Source organism: Melopsittacus undulatus, chromosome 10 (genome assembly GCF_012275295.1).
Source record: "Melopsittacus undulatus isolate bMelUnd1 chromosome 10, bMelUnd1.mat.Z, whole genome shotgun sequence".
NCBI lineage: Eukaryota > Metazoa > Chordata > Aves > Psittaciformes > Psittaculidae > Melopsittacus > Melopsittacus undulatus.
In genome coordinates, this window is record NC_047536.1 from 18,228,736 (window position 1) to 18,252,329 (window position 23,594).

Below are 23,594 nucleotides of genomic sequence, written 5' to 3' on the forward strand. Positions count from 1 at the left end.
TAAAGATAAGTTTGTCAGATGGACTGAAGTTAGTGGTGACATGAAGATAGAGGGACAGTATCTAGTGAGCATAAGGATGTATCCAAAATGGGAGTTCAGCAGAGGTAAAGTTACATCCCAATTTAATACTCTCTGTGAGAAGAATGCCCTTTTCAAGTAATGCCAAATCTAAAAGCATAAAAAGTGGGAAAAATCCCTGCACAGCTAGCTGCTGTCAGCACAGCATTTACTGAATCCAATGTTGGTGTCTTTTATTGAGTAAGTAATGTAAATAAAAAATACAAATCACAGAAGGGGTTTATTTTGATTGCAGGTTCACACACAAAACCCAAAGGTATTTCTGTAACTCAGCATTTACCCAAATCAACTGAACAAGATTAAAAAAAATAATGTTTTTAATTTATTAATTTAGGGTTGGTTTGTTTTTGTTTTTTTGTTTGTTTTTTTTGCTAAGGAGTAAGGAGCTGAATGTAGCTAAAGGGAAAAATAATAACCCCTTAAAATGGCAGCGTTCAAAAAACAGCAAAAAAGAAACAAAAGCACGATGCGATTTCCAAGATACGGGCAGTGGGGATATTCAAGACTATAAAAGAAAATGGAAATTCATGATGAAGAGGCTCACGGAGCTATCTCCAGCTCTATTATCAGTGGTGAATGATCAGGCAGATGCACTCGATGGCATCTGTCATTGCAAATGGATTCCAGTGAGTCTTATAAAATATCCAGCCTGCCTGCATAACCAGACAGTGCCTCAGCTGACCTCAGCAGGGCTGTATTTGGCTATAAAGCCAAATTAAACTCCCAAGGTTTAAGCTGAGGTTAACCAGCACAGCCATTCCTGACCCTAGAGATGGATGAGTTATTTTGCTATTTATGTTTGGGAGATGTTCAAATGCCAAAATAGACTGTTTATAACTGCCACAGCCTCACCTCACTGCCTTTCATATACAGGTTCCAAATATACCTGCGGTGCTCAGGCAATCCTGTTTGCAGTGCATACAGATAGCAGCAGGTCAGAAAATGTGCTGTGTTCCCAGAGAGCATTTGAACCTTTACTTAGGATGCACAAAATCACACATGCAATTACCCTAACCTAAAATTTCTTTGGGTACTGCCTCTGCAGAACTCGCTTTCTGATTATCACAGTAAAACTCCAAATTTTCATGAGAGGCAATCTGCTTCTAGGTGAAATGTCATTTACTGGCTCTAAAAACCTATGAAGTGGGGCACTGTCTCTGGGCAGTGAGGCAAGGTGTGGAGAGGGGAAGGCAGACTGCAGGCTTTACCCTCTGGGGATCAGTCCTGCTTGGGCTGGAGTTCTGGGTCTCCAGCATCCCAAATACTGGTCCCAGTAGTGTCCTGCTGGTCCCAGACCAGGAGTGGAAAACCCCAGTTGAGGATGGAGGAAAAGCTGAGGCCATGCTGCCTTGTTGGATGTTCAAAGCTGGGTGACGGCAGGAGAGGTGGCACTTGGTGCAGCTCTGTTTTTGCAGCAATGTCCAGGGTAGCTGTGGGTCCTGCCAAGTTGCGGCTGCCCTGAGAGCTTCTCTGGGGTGCAGAGTGTAACCCTTCCAGCACCACACAGCCTGAATGAAATTTGCTGGTGTGCAGAATGTGCCTGTGTTCCTGCTTTGCCATGCCACAGGGATCCCTCAGCCAGCATTAGCATTTTTGAAGTGTCCTGGAGACTGCGGGGTTCCCCCACAAGTGAGGAAAAGCTAAGAGATGAAAGGCATAAATTGAAGCAAGAGTTGTTCATACAGAACAGAAAGAAAACCCCCATTTTCAGGAAGGGGAAAATGGAAGACCCGGGGAATTACAGACCAGTCAGTCTCACCTCTGTGCCTGGCAAAACCTGGGAGCAGATTCTCTTGGAAGGCATGCTAGGGCACATGAAAAACAACAAGGTGCTTGGTGACAGCCAGCATGGCTTCACTAGGGTAAAATCCTGCCTGACCAATTTGGTGGCCTTCTATGATGGGGCTACAAAAGCGATGGACAGGGGTGGAGCAGTTGACGTCATCTACCTGGACTTGTGCAAAGTGTTCGACACTGTCCCACATGACATCCTTGTCTCTAAATTGGAGTGTCATCAATTTGAGAGGTGGACCACTCGGTGGATAAAGAACTGGCTGGATGGTCGCACTCAAAGAGTTGTGGTCAACGGTTCAATGTCCGGCTGGAGACCAGTAACGAGTGGTGTTCCTCAGGGATCGGTGTTGGGACCGGTCTTGTTTAATATCTTTGTCGCTGACATGGACACTGGAATTGAGTGCGCCCTCAACAAGTTTGCCGATGACACCAAGCTGTGTGGTTCAGTTGATACTCTGGAGGGAAGGAATGCCATCCAGAGGGACCTTGACACACTTGTGAGGTGGGCTGATGCCAACCTCATGAAGTTTAACCATGCCAAGTGCAAGGTCCTACACCTGGGTCGGAGCAATCCCAGGCACAGCTACAGGTTGGGCAAAAAGGAAATTCATGGTAGTCCTGCGGAGAAGGACTTGGGGGTGTTAGTCAATGAGAAAATGAACATGAGCCAGCTTCAGTGTGCGCTTACAGCCCAGAAAGCCAACCGTATCCTGGGCTGCATCAAAAGGAGCGTGACCAGCAGGTCAAAGGAGGCGATCCTGCCCCTCTACTCTGCTCTTGTGAGACCTCACTTGGAGTATTGTGTTCAGTTCTGGTGTCCTCAACATAAAAAGGACATGGTGCTGTTAGAACAAGTCCAGAGGAGGCCACGAGGATGATCAGGGGACTGGAGCACCTCCCATATGAAGACAGGCTGAGAAAGTTGGGGCTGTTCAGCCTGGAGAAGAGAAGGCTGCGTGGAGACCTCATAGCAGCCTTCCAGTATCTGAAGGGGGCCTACAGGGATGCTGGGGAGGGACTATTCATTAGGGACTGTAGTGATAGGACAAGGGGTAACGGGTTGAAACTTAAACAGCAGAGGTTTAGACTGGATATAAGGAAGAAATTCTTTGCCCAGGGAGGTTGTGAATGCTCCATCCCTGGCAGTGTTCAAGACCAGGTTGGATGAAGCCTTGACTGATATGGTTTAGTGTGAGGTGTCCCTGCCCATGGCAGGGGGGTTGGAACTAGATGATCTTCAGGTCCTTTCCAATCCTAACTATTCTATGATTCTAACTATTCTATGAAAAGCTCCTTCACCTGAGAATGGTCAAGCCATGGACCAGGTTTCCAAGCATATTTGTGTAGCCCTCATCTTTGAGGATATAAAGACCCAGCTGGGTAAAGCCCTGAGCAACCTCATCCATCCCCATGGCTGATTCTGCTTGGAGAAGGAGGTTGGACCAGAGACCTTTCAAGGTCCTTTTCATTTATGAGTTTGTTTGGGATTTTTTGTAGGCTTTTTTTTGTTGTTAGGTTTTTTTTTTGGGTTTTGGTTTGGTTTTTAAAGTTCTTCCTCAGCCCTACTTATGGAGAGATTGTCATGGAAATGCTGTAACAGTGAAGCCACAGCAATGTTAAAAATGCACAGCAGAACCGCAAATATTTTAGATCAGTATTATCTCAATGCAATAACTGAACAAAAAACTGTGCTGACATCTTTGTCATCTCAACAGGCATCAAACACTCAAGAAATTAAGAAAATTTAGATGAAATTTTCTAGTTTTTAAACTTGGGAATTTAAAGGACTTGGAGATGCAGGCAATCATTGGGAAGATCAGGTGGTCACCTGGAAAAAACCCAAACAGGTTCACAAGATCCCACATTTCTTATATGACTTGGTTTTTCAAAAGTATTCTAAATACCTCTCCTATAGTATTAGAGACTGTGTTTTTACCTATACCCTGGGCGACTCTGAAATCCCTGCTCTAATTCTGAGTGTATGCAAGCAGTAAGTCAGCAGGAACATATTTGTTGTCCATCAGGTCTCAAATTGTAATAGAGCAGTATTCAGAATCTTTCAGAAATCTGTTAAGTTAAACCAGCAAAAATTTAAGATCGCCAACTTAAAAAAATCTGACAAATTTGAGATATAAGCTCCTTGAGCATAATTTACCTTAGAAAAGGTAAAAATCCATGTTCCATATTCAGACAAGTTATCAAAACACTCAGAACTGGCAGAGCCAGTCCTGCTTGGCTAATGGTATGCAGTCATATCAGCTCCAGGCTTTTTCTCCAGCTACACTCCTACAATTGATCCTGGCTTTTAAACTCTATTCAAACAATACAAATAATCTTAATTCATAAATCTTAATTCACATTTCTCCAACAGAACTGCTCAGCTAGCAGAATGAAGAAACGGAAAAAAAACTGCACTTAATAAGTGGTGTTCGATTTTCTATGAGGTTTCAATATACAGCAGAGAACGTGACTTTTCATTTCCTGGAAACATTTCTAAATGCCTTAAAGTGACTTTATAACTTTCTCCACAGTTAACTGAGGTGAGGCATGTAGAGTTTACCATAACTTAGAGTTAAGCTAACCTTCAAGTAGGCGTTAATTGTAGACAGGCAGCTCTATTTCTCCATCAACTTTACATAATATGATTTGCATTGTGTTAACACAGGGCAAAGTGCTGGGCAGACAGGATTTTATGTTCTGCCCACATGCAATGTCTTAACAGCTAAAAGAATGGAAAGGACAACTTGCCTGTATTATTATTTATCTCACTGTAAAGCAATGTTGTAGTTTGCCATCCCGTCTTTGCTACTGACTGTGCTCTTACTACAAATGGAACAGTAACCAATGGCTCGTCACACCCTGAGCTTGCCTTTCCCCACCTAGTTGCCCATATAATATTTCCTTTATCCACCAATTCCTGCAACAAAGCCTTAACTGGAAGCACCATAAGCTGTAGGGATGAGCAAAGCCTCAGAGAGGCAGAAAAGAAGAAACGAGATCCAATTTGCTGTGTTCTCCATAAATGCCCAACTCTCAGGAAAAATAACCACCAGCCCCTGACAAATCACTGCTGTGGTAGGACAGCTGGGTGCTGGCAGAGAAGTAATGGTGTAGAAAGGAGCAACCTGGGCAGCACCGGTAGAAATCTCCCAGCACAGTAGAGAAACCAGCATCATTAAACAGCCTAAGCAATACCTGGGTAATGTTGCTCAATTTGTGCAGCATGTGGCTGGACTCCCAGTGCCAAGAAATTAAAAACCAATCAGGTTTATTGGCCTGTCAATGCCAGGATAATTGACATTCATTTCTGACAGCATATGCCCCTGCCAGTATGTGAGCCAGTAGCAGAGGTGGCTGCCATGTCTTGAAGTCACTCTCTAATACCTCAACAGCATCCTCCATCCTTGCAGAGGAAGATTAAAACACCCTGGCCATTAACTCCCATTGGACCTGTAAAACCAACAACACTGAAATGCTTGATTTGTTATGTGGAGAAATAAGCTTCAAAGACAGGGAAGGGTATTTATGGGGATGTGGAAATGCAGAGGGTCCTGCAAGAGCCTTGATGCTTTAATTAAGTTTGACCATTTGGAAGTGCTTAATAGTTAAATTAAAGCCTAGATAATAGTTCTTTAGGAGGAGCTCTATTTTATATTAGAGTTCTGCTTTTATAATTGAGTAGATCACATCAAAACAACGTGCATTTAAATCAGACTGTACTTCTAAATATACCTAACCTCTACACATAAAAACTCCCAGCAGGTGCCTTGTTAAACAATAAGGAACACAGGGGGTAGATTACTGTTATGGAGCCTTTGGTGGAAACTAACTTTAATTGTGTGCACTTGCATTTTATCAGTTGTAATGGTAAATCTCCCTATGGTACAGAAAGAGACTTTGCACATCAAACTCAGAAGCCAAGTAGTGTGATTTCAAGATATTATCTACATTAGAATTTAGGGCCTAAAATCTTAGAGTATTAATATTTGATTCTGTGAGCACCAAAGTATCTTTGAGAACATAAACCTAATCCCAGGAACTTTAAACACCTTTTTTTTTAATCCCATACTCAAATTCAAAAATCCAAATGCAGAAAAACTAGCCATTTTCTGGAAAGAAATCCCCATGCTTCAGAAAAAAAAAGGTTACAATAGATACAGTAGACACAATCTAAACATTACTGAAACATTAAAACCAAAAGAGTTTCCTTATGGAAAAGACAAAAGATACACTGATATTGATACAGGGGTAACCATATTAACTAATATAGCCTTTCTGTTTAGCTTCAGTTTTCTTCCTCCTATCATTAGAGCATTTAAAGTATCTCCTTGGGCTTTTCAAATACAGATGCCAATTATATTTACAAGTAGTCTCTGACAAATACATAAACCTCTGAATCCTTACCAGACCATAATTTGATTAGCAGCCTGAAGCAAGAGAGACACACAGACTGGTTTGTAAATAGCATAATGACTTCTCTTCTTGAAAGACAAGTTTTACTGTTTGACTCCTTCATACCAAAGCATAACTATGAGATTCAGTACAATTTAAGCCCTATACTACTAAAGACAACAGAAAGCTTTAATCAGGCTGACATAAACATCTATTTTAAAATTGCTTTCTTACAAATTCAAACAAAAATATTTTAAAATAAAAGTTTAAACTAACAACTAAAAAAAAAATCCCAAACTATAAATAATATTAAAAATTCCTTGGAAAAAAAAGAAAAAATTAGCTTTTCAGAAACTACTACCTAAATTCACCTAAGCAACAATGGCAACCTACAAAATAGCACCAACCCCCTTCTAAATTATGTAGGACAAGTTTCAGCTGGCCATTGGAATTTGAATTCCTAGGGAGGTAATTATGGGTACTCTGCTGCTTTAAAAAGGAATGAGGGAGCCCTTTTATTGTTTAGTTTAACAGGGATTGCATGGGGTGTTCTCAGAAGAAGGAAATGTTGCTGCTGGTATTTAAGCTAGAAAGGTGAACATGCACTTTTATGAAACAGGAGTTTATAGGTGGAGTTTTGTTAAGGCACTTCTTTGAGTTTTGCTGTTTGTAGAAACAAGGAAGCTTACTGTGAACAGCTTTTAGGTCCAAATAGAGGGGGTAGCATAAAGGGTAGCAAGAATGAAATGTTTAGATGAGCTAGTGAGTTTTGTGAGGTTTATTTATTTATCAAGCTCTTCAGAAATATCCTCTGGCCTCCTGAACAGCAGCAAAGTATTAGACTTACAAATGTTTTTTCTGGAGTTATGCAAGTCTCTTGCAGAAAAGGTAAGTTAGACTGTAGTGGATCTTCATCACATATACTGTTGTCCTGGCTTTGACCTTGATTCTTTTATTGCAAAAGCTCCTTCAATAACGATTACTGCTGAAGCTTGAGGGTCTCCACATTCCTGTCTCACCTTTAAATGTTTTGACTATTTCTGGCATTAATAATGTCTCATTAGTTTCTCAGGGTTATCTGTAGAGGCAGAAGATTATAACCTTTGGAAATGCTGTGTGGGGGTGTTTTCTTGTGAATCTGACTGTATTGACTATGCGGAAGAACAGTTAAGTATGAGAAATCTTGCTTCATCAACTTCTTTTTTAGGAGGTCTAAAGAGGTTTGAACTTTGATTGTATTAAGTGACAGGCAGCTTAATTGCTTCCCCTTTATCTGCTTTTCAATGTAATGATGGGCTGTGTACAACCTTGAGTGGGTGTAATGTAAGAACAATGCTTCTCTTAGGTGCTTCTCTGCTCTGTGACACTGCAGGATTGGGGGTGAAAATCAGTATCCTCAAGGCACGTGTGTGCCTGGGGCAGAGGGGTGCTGGGGACCTCATGCTGCTCACCAGTGTCTCTATAGTTCAGTCCGGTTTCTGAGCAGGAATGTCCCAGAGCTCTAAGCTTTTCAATTATTTCTCCTTAGTCTTTCTCAACTTTTAATTGTTGCTGAATGGGGGGAAAAAAACACAGGTATGGGGTATGTTTTAATAGTCTCAATTTCACCCTCCTCCTCTGCAGCACCTTCTGGGAGGTGAAATTAAGAGCTCCACCTAGTCTTGTCATCTATTAGAAGACACTAATGAGCACATTCCATCTAAAATGAAGACCCTGTTGTGCACAGGTCAGCTTCATTTGAAATCTAAGGAGACCCAGGGACCTGGCTTACTGCAAGATGTTAATTAGTTTCACTGAAAGTAACATTAGCTTAAAAACACAACAAAAAATACCTTTCCTATGAGTGCTTGGTGAGAAGATAAAACTCACAACTAGTGATTGGGAGGGAGGAGAGCAGAAAAGAACCACTTGACTGAAAAGGATAGAAAAGTATTACCAGGGACTTTAACAACTTATAATAGCCAATGATATCATCTTGATTTCACAGTGAAACTCAATTTTATGTGTCAGCAAAGCAATCTTTAACTGCTGAGCAGATGTCAGCTGCATATCTGCCATATCAGTGATCAGGAAAGATGTTTTTCATGAGCAGCAGCGGAGTCATTGCAAGGAGTGTTATTTTTTTTTCCTTCCATACTTTGTAATGAATGTGGAGAGTTGCAAGACTTTAAAAAAAGTAATTCCCAATCGCTGCAAGGCATGGATTCTGTCCATTTATTAAGTTTTTATACAGATTTTTTTCTGCAGCTATTTGGAGACATGTATGAAGCCTGGAGGAAGTTATGGGATAAGGGGTTTTGGAGAACACTTTAGGCAGAGCTGGTGTTTTGGTTCATTATTTGCAGACTGAATTCTACTGCAAATCTTCACAGTCCTTGTAGAGCCTGGGTAAATTCATAAAACCTTTCCCTAAAATACTTGCTCAGCCTTTTAAAAATTAATTTAGTTCTGCACCTGAGCATCCAGCTTTAGCTTCCTCTTGGCTGGAGCTCCTGTGATTTTTGTACCAACACACAGGTGCTGAACTGGACAGTGAGGTCCCAGTAAACATGAACAGACTAGATTTTTCAGTGGAGCTCAGAACTCCACATACACCCTGTGCTCAGAAAATCTGTTCCAGTATCTAAAGTATCAGCAGTTGTTTGTTTTCTTATTGCCATTTTACCCTTTTTCAGTAATGTTTACAATGTTGTTCTTTGGGCACAATTTGTTTGCTTGCTTTGGGGGGTTTATTTATTTGGGTTTTTTTTTTTAACTTCAGGAGCAAGCTCTTAGCCAGGAGCTTGCAAACCACACAGCAGAGCTTGCAGCCTCAAAACACTGAAGCAGACAGCATTTTCAGCTGTGCTTTTGTCTGATGTCTCATCAGGATCAGTAATTTCACTCCCAGCATTGCAAAAGGTTTCTCGGTATTTTTATTACAGATTAAATTAATCCTGTCTTAAGGTTATGACTAGTGATTCTTTCATTTTCCATATTCAAGTCTTCACCCTAGAGAATGCAGACTAAAAGGAGAAATGTTGATCTTCCAGTGCAATAAAAGAGCACTCGCTGGAGCAGCACCAAGTTTGACAGGACAGTATGCACAGTGAGGAGGGAGAAGTCTCTGATATCTCATCATCTATAAATAATACAAATGAATATTTGAATGGGGAGAAATGAAGCTGTATGATTTACTCCTCATTTTCCCAGTGGAATGGATTTATTATGACTGCTGTGAAAGGATTTATAGTGGCTGGCCATGTCAAATGGAGGTCAAGAGGGATAGTGAAGGAGTGCAGTGACCTGTGGTATTATTTTCTGGTCATGAGCAAGTTGAAGTCGAATGTATATTTGAGGCTATTGAAACTTATCTTTATGTCTGATTTGCCATTTTACACTTCACAGAAGTCATGAGCATCCTTATAGTCTCTTCTCTTTGTACAGAAGATACAAGTTTTGCATACAAACTGTATCAGCCCTTTCAACACAGCAGAGTGCACTTTGAGCAGGGCTTGTCAAAAGTGGGAGTAGGCACTTCCCATTCATCTGCCTGATTTTGGTTCACAGAAGCTGTAAGCTCAGGTTTAGTGCTTAAAATTTAGCTTTCTAGAGGTGCTCCCCCAGGCCCAACAGCAGAGGAAATCCAAGGGCACTGACTCTACAGTCTTGTCTTGCAATATCTGGGAAAGCACTCTTCCCATTTTTTAATCTCTTGTTATTTATTAAGTACTGCTGGCTGTAGAGTTCAAAGGGGATAGCACTGATCTTATTCCAATTACCCAAATTTAGTGGATTTTGTGGTGAGCAGGCATGCTGCTCTGAGCTTCTGCATACTGCTTCCCATTACCATTACTGGGAGCCCTACAGCTTTCTCTACTGATTTCCTAATAGAAAGGAGATTTGGAAGGGATGCTAGGAAGATAACACAAGGCCACCTTCCTACCCTAAGGCAGAAACAGCTCCTCCTGAGTAATTGCTGCTGGATGTTGGTCCAATCAGTCCTTATTAATCTCTACAAAATCCCTAGCCATCTTATGCCAACATTTTCCCTTGTAGTCATTAAATAATTAGTACCTTACTGTAATTTGAGTCAGGCTTTATCTTTCATCCAGTGGTTGTTACTGTGCCTTTATGATACATTGAATAGTCATTTACCACTTGATATCTTTTCCCTCTGAATATATTTATGCATTTTAGTCAAGTTGCTTCTGGGTAGCCTAAATAGATTTTGATAAGTTGAAGAAGTCTTTTTGCTGATGCTGATCACCACAGATTGGATTTGAAGTATAATGGTATCACTCTAATCAGCCCACGAGGAAGAAAAAGCAACATTTTTTTTTTTTCACAGACAAATGTAGGATTACACATCCAGTCCTTGCTGTATCATCAGACATTCCAGAGAGACTATGTTTGTCTAGGCTTTTTATAGCTGCCCTGAAAAAAAACAACCAAAAAGCCACAACCAAAAAAGGCACAATAAACTCAAACAAAAACCCAAACCACAATAAAACAAACCCCCAAACAGCCTTGCTTCCTGTGTTTTAACCTGAGACTGGTAAAAAACCTGCTTTTAAGCTACCCTGACAGCATGACCCACGCAACTCAGGTGACAGGTCATTTCATGGCACGTGAATTGTCTTTATTCTCAACAAAAATGTAAAGCAGTGTGTGACTCAAGACACTTTTCCAGTCAGGTTTGTGTGTGTGTGTGTGTGTATATGACATAGGCCTCTGCCTTCTCCATCTGCTATGTAAGTTGTGCAGTCTCTCAAGGTTTTCCACTTAAATGCCTGAAATTTGATTTAGCAAATCTGTTGCATTGCAGCTCTGGCTGCAAATGTAATCTCCTGTAAAGCATGTGTAATCTCTCGTGAAATTTGTGTTTCACTGAAAAATTCCTTGTGCTTTTCCTAGAAGGAAAACATGACTTTTTATTATTTTGTTTTAAATAATTCAGATATTCTTTCCTGCTCACGTTTATTTGAGTGTGGGGAAAAGTAGGGGAGAATAATAGTGATTATTCTAACTTTAAATTGGCCAGTTTTCTATTTTGGATAGCTTTGACTGCATTATGAGGAACAGCTCATCTGTGATGTTTGCGTAAAGACCCACCCTGAATGATTTACAAATAAATGAAGTCCTAAAAGAAAAAAGAAATTACTTCTATGTCATGATGCATTTTAATAGTTTTATATAATGGCAGTTAGTAAGGACGCTGCTGTTGATTGATGCAATGGGTCAACATTCACATTGCAGTAACACTGAGAACCAAAGCTTCAATTATAATTCCAGTGTACAACCCACTTCAAATAATTGAACTATTTCCCTTGACTCGAGTGGACTTTACTGTGCAAACAAGCTCCATTCCACTCACTCAGGGTCTATCACTGCTGAACTCTGCAGAGGGAAGCAAAGCAATCTGATTTCCTTACACCGTTCTTTTGCATTGCTTTGCAGGTCACAGAATGGGGTACAGACCCAAAGTGCAGGTTGCAATAGGGTCTGCTGTCCAGAAGGCTCTGGAGATATGCAAGCATGCTGTAGCCAGAGTGCTCATTGCTTCTAATCATGTAACATCTTGTTCATTCTTCAGCTGGCTATTTGTGTAGTGGCACTTCATTCTAGTGGTAGTGACAACACATTACCGAGAGAGAGAGGAGTTAGAAGAAACAGCTCTAGAGCTCATTAATATTTCCATGCAAGAGAAAAGAATGAAGACTTATATTTGGCAATGTTAGAATTGCTGAACACTTTGTGGGAATTGCATAGGCTGAGTAAAAAGAAATATGCCAGGGTGAATTCTTAAGTAGATTACTGATAAACTCTATGGCTCAAAGCATAAGGTCTGCAATAAACTGCCTTGTTTCTGTTTTTTCCTTGCTCCTTCTTATACTTGGGCTTATCCAAGGCTTAAACATCATGCATCAATCTTTAGACTTCCAGCTGATGGAAAAATCCGTTTCATATTCTTGATGGGATGCAAGTAACTTCAGCTGAAGAGAGGGAAAGTTCAGGAAATCAATAGGGTTCTGTTTTGCATAAAATTAACAGTGTGGAATTTAAGTCACTGCCTTCTGTACACAATTTAATTATTGGAAGTGCAACCCCCTTTGAAACTGAGCCCAGAAAAAGCATTTCTCTGTAAATGAATGAGCATTCTATTACAGTATAATGCACTGGAAAAGACTCCAATAAAATCAACTTGCTTGCCCTAAATTCTTTTTTTGTTAGAGCAGTTCCTGTAAGTGAGGAGCACTGGGAACTATCTTCCAGTAAATTCTGGATTGAATATTGAATACAGTACTGTGAGGATATTCTTCTTCTCCCCACTGTATAAGTCCCTTCCCAGTCAGTCAAAGGAGCTGGCAGTTTTGATTTACTTTAGAGAAAGCTTATGCTCCTTATAGGAACAAAAAAAGAAGAGAATAAGGAAATGTACCTCTATGGTCAAGAGAAAATGTCATTAGCTGTAATGTTTTTTCCTTCCATTATTTCATTAGAGAAATTAATGTTCCATTTCAAGTAAGTTTTCTGATTCAAACAGGGAATCATGATTCAGATAACATAATCTAAAAAAATGGGACTATTCTTTGTCTATATCTTTTATGTACATTTTCACAGACTCCACTAGGTCTTCGAGGGCTTCTTGGGGTTTTCTTGCTTTACCTGCTTTTAGGAGTTACTAACTTTGAATTTTCATTTCCTCTCACTCTCTCTTTTTGTATATTGAACCTGCTATTATATTTTATCTGTATATGCTTGAGTTGTCCATGAAATTGAAATCTCATAAGGAAATTATTCAGGCATTTGAGTAATTAAAGAAAAAGGGAGGGAAATTGCAGCATGGAAGATTGTTAATCTTGATCATCTTTAGCACACTGAAGAAACAAACTTGATGCTTTGCTTTTAAAATTCCATTAATGGTGCTGGGGGCTCTGCCTTCCCCCAGCCTTTAACTTGATTAATACAGTTCCAGATGTTGCTAATGCCCATCTATTATACTTCACTGACATAATGTAGGAAGCAAAATAACATGTGTGGTGATTAACTGATATCCTGACCTGAAACTGTGTTGACTATTCTAGTGTGTTGTGCTCCTCTTGTGTAAGAGCACATGCATGTTTTAGGTGATGATAGTGGTTAGATATATTTCTGCCATGAAGAACCTTTCTGCAAGTGTAGGTGATGTCCTTGTGATCCAGTGAATCACAATGCAGAAAATGTCATCTTTTAGTGATATGATTAAAGCTCAAAACATCCTAGAGATTTGCAAATGAAGAACACCAAAACCAAATGCTATTCATTTTCAGCTGAATTGTTGAATTCCCTTGGGTTTGCAGAAGTGGAATACAAATTTCTGAGATAATCAGCTCCTCTTCCATTAGCTTTTTTGTTTTTTCCATTTCCTCCAAATAGAAGAGGAGGCATGTGACAACTTTTAGAATATATGTTTACTGTACATCTGTTGGAGCATGTTATGGTTTAACCCCAGCTGGCAACTGAGCACCACCCAGCTGCTTGCCCATTGCCTATACCCATTGCTGTGAGATGAGGAGTGGATTGGAAGAATAAAAGTAAGAAAACTCTTGAGATGAGATGAAGACAGTTTAATGGGATAGAAAAGGAAAAAAATAATATAGATAGAATATACAAGTGATGCACAATACCACTTGACAAACAATACCCAGGCAGTTCCCAAGCAGTGGCCCCTGGCCACCTTTCCCTCCAGTTTATATACAGAGCACAATGTCATATGGTATGGAATATCCCTTTGGCCAGTTGGGGTCAGCTGTGCTCCCTCCCAGTTTTTTGCTGGCAGGGAGTGAGGAGCTGAAAAGTCTTTGACTTAATGTAAGCACTATGTAGCTACAACAAAATTGGTACTTTATCAACATTATTCTCATACTAAATCCAAAACACAGCACTGTACCAGCTGCTAGGAAGGAAATTAACTCTATCCCAGCTGAAACCAAGACTGAGCATTTTCTCTGAAGGAGTGAAATTGAATTAAGTGGAAGACTTTAAATCAATATAAGCTGAATGTTCGGTTTGTGCTTTCTTTTACTGTGTTTTGTTTTTCTAATAGGAATCAGAGCACAAAAATGACTGCCTGGCACAGGAGAAAAAATAAGGTTAGGATTCAAATGACTGCCTTCAGTTCCCTGCTGTGATTTTACTCTTTTGAGAAAATCTAACTCTCAGCATAGGTAGGCTTGGGTTCTCATTAGTCAAGTATCGATAGGAATTTCCAGGGTGTGGTGAGGATATGCACATTGTGGATTCTGGCATGTTTAGCTGTTATGAAATCTGGAAATAAGGAAGGTTATTCCATCATTTCAGCAATATGTTTGTTCATGCTCTCTCCTTAGGACATCCTTCATTAACTGGCTTGCACTCTCTAGTGGCATAGTGTTCCTCTATTTTATTTCCTCTCTGTGCAAGAAGCAGATATGCTCATGAAAAAACATGTTTGTTTTTTTGCACGAGGCTATAGCTGCCATGCTAATACAGGGATTAAAAAAGCTTTATCTGCCAAGGAAAGGCAGGAGTGCTTTCCAGTGAGACTTCAAACAGTACCATAAACTGTTTCTCACCACAAGACCTCTTCTACCTTTTGAAAGCCTCACCAAAGCATTTTCTGTGCTCTTATTTCTAGATTTGCTATTTGAGGGAAAAAGAGGGAGGTAAAGGATTGCTGTAGCAAACTGTTCAAACTTAACTTTCCAATTTCCCTCAGCTGTGTCAATTGGCTCCCTCAAAAGAAGGAACAACAAGAAATTTTTATCCTTCATCCTCTTTCCTCCTTCCTCAGTAAAGAGGAGGTAAAGAAAAAAGAAGTATAAAACTCTAATTTTCTTTCTCAGATTTACTGTTCCTGCTGAGATTGTCAGAAGTGTCATTGAATTCCTCAGTTTTGTGATATTCGGAAGTCCTCACCCAAATCTCAAAAACAAGGAAGAACTTAAGAACTTTTGACATGAACAGTGAACAGATACCAATGAAATTATTCGAGATATAATAAAAAAAGGTGTAGGCAGGATTATGAATTACTAGGCTTCAGGCACCCCCACATAACCTTAAGGACTCAGTGAAAACTTCCTGAGGAAGAGCTCAGAAGAGCTTGTGGCTGAGATTTTGCATCTTCCTCTGTTTCATGCTGCTGTCAGAAATGAGACACTGGATTAGAGCCTAGCACTGTGCTGGGATGGTAATTCCTTTAGACTCATGATTGAGAAGTGAAAATGAAACAATCAAAGGTAATATACAGAGAAAATAGGAGCTAAATATTTTATGGTTTAGTGCAATATCATTTAATGCCAGAAAGTAAGTCATCCTTATTAGGAATTATGAACAAACTCTGTCATTAATCTGCATTTCATGGTATACCAGTAATGACATTTAATTTGGATAGAACAAATAAAATCAGGAGGTCTCAAACCAAGCCTTAGGAAATGAAGACTTTTTTCAGTTTCAAAGCATCTTTATTTCCAGCTGCTTTAAGTAGTTATTTTAACAGAAAGGTCCCACTCCTGCAGTCCAGATTGGATCTACTGTGGCAACTCCACCAAGTCTGCTGCCAGCTCCTTGTGCTCCTTTCAGTCTGAGAGAAGTCTGGTAGCCTGCTGCGTGTTCCCCTTATTTTGCTCTTATTTTGAGGGTGGGAGGGCGGTGGTGAGCTGAAGTGTCCTGAGAGATGGGAGAAAACCAGGAATGTGTTCAATGCGTTTCAGTTGCATCACAACCATGTTTCCTTGCTGGGAGGGTAGTGGTATTTGGTAGCCATCTCTACAGTCTGCTTATAACAGAATTCTAGGCAACTTTGGCTTGACACTTTTCAGTTGCACTATGTATGAATTTTGGAGATTTACTTTGTATGTGAAGATATGATTAAGGAGGACATTTTAAAACATCAGATGCATCAGAGAAATATTGTAGTTCTGGAGGCGCAAGAGAAGTGCTCAATTTCCAAACCTGGTGTGATATAGGATGACAGTATAATAAGAGCCCTTCTTTGTGCGATTTCATTGTGAGCTTTCAGAAAACACATTTCATTTCCCAAACCTCTCAACAGCTCTGCAAACACCTGCCACTGGAGAATAGATCAGTTTAGTCCTGCTGCTGTTATCCCAGCCTCAGAGGGTGCTTAGCAGATGAGCAGAATGCATCACTATCTCCTCTCCACTGGATAGAAGCTTTGCTCAGTTAATTAATTATATTTGGTACTGCTGCCCTAGCGAATGCTTTAACTACAAGCCTTGTATCCAGCTGCAACAGGATAACAAACAAAGAGATAAATAAAAATCAAAACCAGTGAATCTGAAGGAGCTGACTTGTGAAAGAGCTCTTCTAACTTTGTGATCATGGTTAATGGTGTAATACTTCACAACGTTTTCTCAGTTTTATGGTTACACGTCTGGTGACTGAAGAAAGGTGTGATTTGTGTTTTCCCAAAAGTCCCTTACAATGGCTGCAATTACCTCATCATCCCTTGGATGATCCCTTAGAGAGCACCTTCCAAAGGAAGCTGCGTTGTTTGGGTTCTTTTCCTGTTTCTAGAAATGGCTCATGCAGCAAAGATTTGCCAAAAAAATCCACTGGAAAGAGCCACTTGCTCTATGCAACTAAAGCCGGTGGATTAGGGACTATATTCGTCTTTAGCAGATAAATTCTTGTGTGTGAAATTAGGTTAAATTCAGTTTGCTCTCCAAGATGTATTTGCGGGTGACATATCCCATGAGGATGGCACCTAATGGATAAATTAGCTGCTATGAGAACAGTAGTTTCTAATATTCGTGATTGTTTGACAGTGTTGGGTAAATAGATTTTAGATATCTGAGCCTGGAAATGGGTCTGACTGCAAATTAAGAGGTCTGCAGATTCTAGGTGTTATTTTGCAAAATAACTGAAAGCTGTGTTGATAGGAAGTAGACCTTGCTAAACTCTTTAGGCTCAAATAACTGTAAAAGAGGAGAGATGGAAAATGCACTGTTCTGAGGCTAAAACTGCAAGTTTGTACTTGCCTGCTTTCTATTCCCTGATAAAACATCAAAATAAAAAGAGAGAAAACAATGCTCAACCATGAATTTCCACAGGGCTGACACCGACTCCTGTTTTTCTTGAAAATGCAGATTGCACATTGATTGCCTGTTCATTACAGGTAATAGGTGGTATATTTAACAACCTGTGATTAATCTGTAATCACTATCCCTGTGGCTAACAAAAAGAGGTAAGAGGCATGTTTTCTGCATCAAAACCTTGCTGCTTTAGGTACTGTCCAGCATAGATGACTCCAGTCAGGCACAAAGGATCCTATAAGGATGCTGCTTTAGCACTGTACATCAAAAAGGAGAAACCAGAAGGAAATAACTTTATTCTTGTACAAATTTAGTAGCCCTTAGGGCATAGAACACAAAAGTACTTAACTCTTCCTCAATATGGAGGAAAATATTGCAGAATCAGAAAGTAAAATTATTTTCTTGTTCGTCTGGTACTTGATACTGTTTTGGGATCTGGCCTCAAAAGAAGTTTAGCTACTAACCTGTGTGATGGAAGTATTTGATCTGATAGATACTGAGGATAGATGACAAATCTAAGCCTCCAAAGTAGAAAGATTCTGTTTCCCACGGAATTGAAAAGGGTTTGAGTCGCTGACTACACTCTGCATCACCCTGGCCTATGATACAGGATTTCTAAAACTGCTTCAGGATATTGGTTATTTCACAGCAGGAAAGAGCCACTTGCCTACTGAGAACCTAGCAGATAAATGGAGAAGGTAGGAGTAAATGGAGAAGGTAGGTGTAAGGCCACATGGTTAATTTGCTTTAGCTAATTGATTTCTTAAGATACATTTCATCTTGTGAAATTATTTATGCAAGAGAAACGCTACAAAAGGTGAATTAATATATGGCCTTAAAGCAGATGGAGACATGGAGAGACTGAAGAGTGGAGTGAAAAGGAGGATGTGGCATACTACATTAACTTTAGTTCAGACTCTGTCTCTCCAGGAGGGAGGATGTGATCATGTAATCCATGTGTCTTGGTTTTACATCTCCATGAATAGTGCACTAAAAATAGGAATCTGCTATAGCCTTCAATATGAGAATTTACTTCTTAATTCCTACATAGAGGGCCATGCATTTGGTTCTGGGTCCTGATTGTTCAGTCACATTTGCCAAATAAAATGCCAACTGCTTCATGCTACCTGCATCTAAGAGATGCCCCATTTTCCTTCAAGAGTTGCTTGTTTTTTTTAAATATGAATGAAAACATGTATTAAAATGGTTAATGCTGATTTAGGCTTGGATCTCAAGCCAGACTTAACCCTTTGCTTTATTTGAGTGTGTGTGTGCCAAAAGATGCTTATGTGCTGTTTTTATAACTGTCATTGAAGTGAAATTCTGGTGACAAACTCCTTGCTGCATGTCTCTGAAGTCTAACAGGTGTGAGTTTCCTTCTTTCCCTGGGAGATTCCTTTCCATGCTGGAGACTGGCAATAGCTGTTGTAAGCATGATACCACATTTGCCTTTTCACTTCAAAGTAATGGCCTCTCCAGCATCTCTCAGTTCTCCTGCACTTGGAGCTTATAGGAGGAAAAAGAGTTTGTTTTTTTCTTTTTCCTTGAAAGGGTCACAGACCATCAAACTCCTACTGATGAGAGCAGCACTTTCAGTTTTTATCCCAGATGTGTGATAATTTCCTGTGGCCTTAACCCCAATTCCAAATTGCTGTGTAGAGAATAACAGCCTTTTCTCAGCCATACTCTTAATCTATGCCCCCAATCATTATTGATTCGAGAACATGATATTTCACTGTCATCTCAAATAGAGATGATTAAGTCTCACAATCTTTTGTCTAAAGGAACTAATATGAACTCTCCTGACAGGACAATATCTTACCTCTTCATTTCTTCTGCATTTCAAAAGATACTTGAAATGAGCTGATAAATGGGATTTTAGATGATGGGAAAAGCCAGTCAGCAAAGCCTGTCATGCCAGACTCCCTCAGTCTTAAAGGTTGCAAAGATGCTGACTCCTGGTAAAGTTTTACAGACCTTGGATGACTAAGCAAGCTTCGTTAACTCAGATTTAACTAATTGCTCATTTTAGGAAAATATAAACAGAAAAACTCAGCCAACAAACCAAATGTTGTGAATAAGACATAGTAAAAAATGCTTGAAAGCCAGCTTTGTGGCTTTTTATTTCCTGCTTTTTGCATATTTCTTGTTACTGCATTTTTGTGGATGTTGAGGGCTGATGTATTTTCCATAATTTTCACATCTATTCCTTTGTTATCCACTAATTGCATATTTTTCACCTTTCTTCATTCTTTTAGCCATTACAAATGATGAGGGGTGGAAAAAAGGAGACTATAGTCATCTGGTGATTTATTCACAATAAATAATTTGCCATTGTCTCACACCAGTCTGACTGTCAGGAGTGCTCAGCTGGTTTTATAATGAACTTGCTTGAAAGGTGCTTTATTTAAAGGCAGACAATTCTGCATGGACAAGTGTCACTTTGCAGTGGGAAAATAAACATGGTATTTAACATCATTAGTATCTTATTATTCATGATCCTCTGGGCAGCAGAATGCATCCTGGTTTGCCCTTGTGTCCTGCAGGACCAATTGCTTGGTTTCATTTTTTTTTTTCATATGTGGGGGAAAGATTTCAGTTGGAAAACTGCTGATTGCTTGCTTTAGAGTATCTCATTAAGCTTAGAGAAATGCTATGGTTTTATATACACCTGAACAGGCTGAAAAGAACATTTTTGTTCAAATGTGGCCAGTCCAATTAGTGGTACAAGTGGCTTAGTGCCCTAGTGGAGTTAGTGGAGACACTTAAAACTCTCACAAGTTGCAGACATCCTAAATACTATAATGTCCTTTCTTGCTTATCTACTGAAGTGCAATACTGTTAAACTCCCTGATGAATTTCATTTATAAAAACAAGCTTAATTCCAGGTAACAGCAAGCATTTTTTTCCTAAGCATTTTGTGTTTTAAGTCTCTGTCCATACATTTCCAAAGGTTGGGGTTTTTGTTTTTTTTTTGCACTTCCAAACTGTAAGTTAAGGAGACACTTTGAGATGAACATTGGTAATTTGATTTCAGTGGAAATTAAGCCTCTGAATACATATTAAGCATCAGGAAATTGGTCTTTAAGCATTTGCTATCCATAGCCAAATTCTTAATTTTTAAGTTTGGAAATTGACTTGTTACTTTGCCAGTTCAAGACACAATTTCCTCTTAAACATCCCCACAGGCTTGCATGAGATGACAGACACAAATCGCATATATTTTGGCAATTTCCTTATTTTCGGATGCAGCACTCATACTGTGAATTGCTAGTATTTTCCTTATATTTATTGTTATTATTACTTTTAATCAATGCTCACCCCACATCATTTCCATGGCTCTGGATTGTCTTTTTCTGTCTCTGTTCTGTTAACAGCAAAACTAAGCTGTTGCTGTGCCTTGTTACAGAGTCCTTAATGCTGCTGTGCACCTGTCTGCATGCTTTTATGTTTTGCTCCTCATAATGAAGTCCAACAGCTGCCAAGCTGGTAGAGGAGGGAGAATGCTTCCTTTTGACACCAACATGTTGAACCATTTGTTCAGAACTGCAACTCTTAATTGTGCATGCTGCATCTTAATAAAGCCTTGTTGAAATTAATTGTTTCTGTTGGCATACCCCAGCACTCAAGATGTTCCAGAATGAATCATGATGGTACCTCTCCTAGACATGATATAATTTATTAAAAGTTGCAGTCAATTGAAGGTGAAATGTTGGCAACAACCTTAGACTTAAATCCAGTGATTTTATTTTTTTGTCAGTTTCACAAAACTGTGTAGTGGTAAAAGCATTACTTGTGGGGAAGGATAAATGAAAGAACTTGTAATTGTCTTAGAGAGCACATCCGTAGGAATAGAGAGATATAGTCATTCTGAGCTGGAATGAAAATTCATGCTGGTTTTTGTGGCTATATCAGCTGCCTTAAAAAGCTGGACAATTCAAAATCACCTGAACTCATCCCAAATTCATCCTAGAAACCTCTAGGACCTAATTAATGCTAGAAAATTCTAGCAAAACCAGATTTCTGAGCAGAACATTAGCAAGTGAAAATAAAGCTAGATGAATGCAGGGCAATTCATATTGGAAAGGACAATTTATTAAACACCTGTGGAAGCAGCATGCTGTTGTATAAAGCAGTGGTGTATTGAAGATATTTTTATTGTATCTTGTTATTCAGAGGGCTGCAAAATGGTCCTCAGGAGCAAAGAAAAGTAAAAAGTCAATTAAATGATTCCAAAGTTTATTTTACCTGGATTTAATTCTGAAGGTTGTGAACAGCCTGAGCTGAAACCTGATGTAAAAGCTGATCTGTAGCAGAGAATTTCTGTCCCAATTCTGGTTTGACAATTGAAAATGAAATTTTATCAGGAAAAATGTCAGTCAACATTCTCTTTATGGGGCTTTGCTAAATTTCCCTGTGCTCCTCTGCTGAAGACAGTTGTAGTCGGGTCTAATTGCCAAATACAAGTGCAGAGGGTCTCATGAGCAAATAAGTATGCCTCACATATAAGAAAAAGTCAAGGAAATACTGATTTATACAGTTCAAAATGAAAATATTTGCCACATCCCAGTTAGCCATGTCCCAGCTGGCTTGAAGCAAGTGACATTCCTCCTGACGAAATGGTGCAACATGACAGCGTACTGGGGATGTCATAATCTTCCCCTCCTCCATATGAAGACAGTTATCAAAAAGAATGAAAAAAATATATTAAAAGAAATGGTGAAAGGGCAAAGTGCCAGAAAGAGAAAAGATTTTGTTTCATTTTGCTTTTTTTCTTTTCCCATAAGACACATTGAATGACATTCACACTATAACATACACTCATAATAATGGCAATAATAGCAGCAATGTATCTTATTGCATGCAATACATGTAAGTAGGTGGGATGCTTGGAGCTTCTCAGGGAAATACAGTGGTTTAAAAGGCTATAGCTCCTGCAAGATTAAAACAAGGGGCAATTAAACCAAATTCAATGCACAAAATCAGTGTGCCATTAAGGAAATGTTTTAGAAATGAAAAACACATGTATAATAATAGTTATATAATATATATCATGTAATATGTATCATATATACATATATATATGATCCTATCTGATTCTGTAGATCTTTGCAGATTTGCTGCCCAAATCGGAGGTAATCATGTGATAAGGTATACATCAGCTTTGTTTTCCACTTAAACACATGGAAAGGAGGTCCTGCTGCAGTGTTGCATATGTCAGGGAGGTGAATGTTAATTTAAGAAGTGTGATGCAAGTTGAAATTCTCTTAATTTCCCCTGGTTCTGCAACCAGTGCTGCAGGGCAGGGAAGGATGGGTGCAGATTTCCACCTGACCTTCTCCTTACTCTTGAAAAGGAGTTACAGCCATCTGCTGCCAGGCTGGGAGTGCAGACTGCCCAAGCCATTGGCACCCAAGGCCACAGAGAGGCAAAGCAGCACCAAAACATAGGTGAGTCTCCACATGACTGGAAGGTTCTGCAGAGTCTGGATAAGAACAGTTGTGGTTTCTTTCAGAGATGCCACTGTCCTGGGCCCTTGCTGACTTTAGAGGGTTTGTTGAGATACACTGTTGTGGAGGTGAGAAGTCTGCAGAATTCTTTTTAAACCCAAAGTGAAGTAGAGTAATCACTGTTACAGCATTGTAAGACACAACAATTAGTCTTGTGGCATTAATAAGAAACAAAGCTTTTGGCTTTTTAGCTTTCAGGCAAATAATTATCTCCTTTGTGCTGGAAGCTGATGATAACTGCAGGCATGGTTTAGAATTATTTTTATTTTTTATTTTAAAGAAAAGATTACTTTTCAAAAGGATTTTATTCACATAGGTCATAGAAATGAGCTTTCTCTTGAACAGATTAGCTATTTTAAGAGGACTTGTTTGTAATGAATGCAAATACTTGTCCATGTTTAATTGTATTTTAAAAGCTTCACATTAATAATTGACTATGACATCTTTTCTGGATTGTCCTACTAATTCTCAGGCTTTCATTAAAAAAATTACACTTGGCTTTTAACTCCAAACTCAGAAAATGCTCTTACATTTGTGCTGCAAGAATATCAGCTTGAGAAAACAGTATCTACAGAGTGTTTATTTGTAGAAATCACTGTTCTTTAAAAAGTAAACCATAGGTGGAAAGGGGAGAAAGCTCAGAGGAAACTCCTCTGGGCACTGGCCCTGGCCCCTGTGAGTGGGAAACCTGTGTGTTTACCTTGGTTTTATCTGCTTATTTCAGTGTGGGATCCTGCTGTGAGGAACAGAGGACATGCTTGGG

At 39.4% G+C, this 23,594-nt stretch overlaps 1 long non-coding RNA gene across 2 annotated transcripts in view; it reads left to right on the plus strand.

The window, feature by feature from the left end:
* Positions 1-6,802: 6,802 nt before the first annotated feature.
* The window catches only part of LOC115946237 (uncharacterized), a 52,664-nt gene continuing 35,872 nt past the window's right edge, over positions 6,803-23,594 (plus strand). For both annotated transcript variants that reach the window (XR_004080329.2, XR_004550112.1), the window contains exon 1: positions 6,803-7,152. This is a non-coding gene — a long non-coding RNA (uncharacterized lncRNA). The remainder of the gene's footprint in view (positions 7,153-23,594) is intronic.